Source organism: Phocoena phocoena, chromosome 4 (assembly GCF_963924675.1).
Source record: "Phocoena phocoena chromosome 4, mPhoPho1.1, whole genome shotgun sequence".
Taxonomy (NCBI): domain Eukaryota; kingdom Metazoa; phylum Chordata; class Mammalia; order Artiodactyla; family Phocoenidae; genus Phocoena; species Phocoena phocoena.
The window spans coordinates 1,881,167-1,881,947 of record NC_089222.1 but is presented as its reverse complement, the minus strand read 5'-3'; positions in this window follow the sequence as shown (position 1 = coordinate 1,881,947).

Sequence of the window (781 nt, the reverse complement as noted above, 5' to 3'; positions counted from 1 at the left end):
CTTCCAAAACTATGTTGAATAAGAGTGGTGAGAGTGGGCAACCTTGTCTTGTTCCTGATCTTAGTGGAAATGCTTTCAGTTTTTCACCATTGAGGATGATGTTTGCTGTGGGCTTGTCATATATGGCCTTTATTACGTTGAGGAACGTTTCCTCTATGCCTACTTTCTGGAGGGTTTTTATCATAAATGGGTGTTGAATTTTGTCGAAAGCTTTCTCTGCATCTATTGAGATGATCATATGGTTTTTCTCCTTCAATTTGTTAATATGGTTTATCACATTGATAGATTTGCGTATATTGAAGAATCCTTGCATTCCTGGAATAAACCCCACTTGATCATGGTGTATGATCCTTTTAATGTGCTGTAGGATTCTGTTTGCTAGTATTTTGTTGAGGATTTTTGCATCTATGTTCATCAGTGATATTGGCCTGTAGTTTTCTTTCTTTGTGACATCCTCGTCTGGTTTTGGTATCAAGGTGATGGTGGCCTCGTAGAAGGAATTTGGGAGTGTTCCTCCCTCTGCTATATTTTGGAAGAGTTCGAGAAGGATAGGTGTTAGCTCTTCTCTAAACGTTTGATAGAATTCACCTGTGAAGCCGTCTGGTCCTGGGCTTTTGTTTGTTGGAAGATTTTTAATCACAGTTTCAATTTCAGTGCTTGTGATTGGTCTGTTCATATTTTCTATTTCTTCCTGATTCAGTCTTGGCAGGTTGCGCATTTCTAAGAATTTGTCCATTTCTTCCAGATTGTCCATTTTATTGGCATAGAGTTGCTTGTAGTA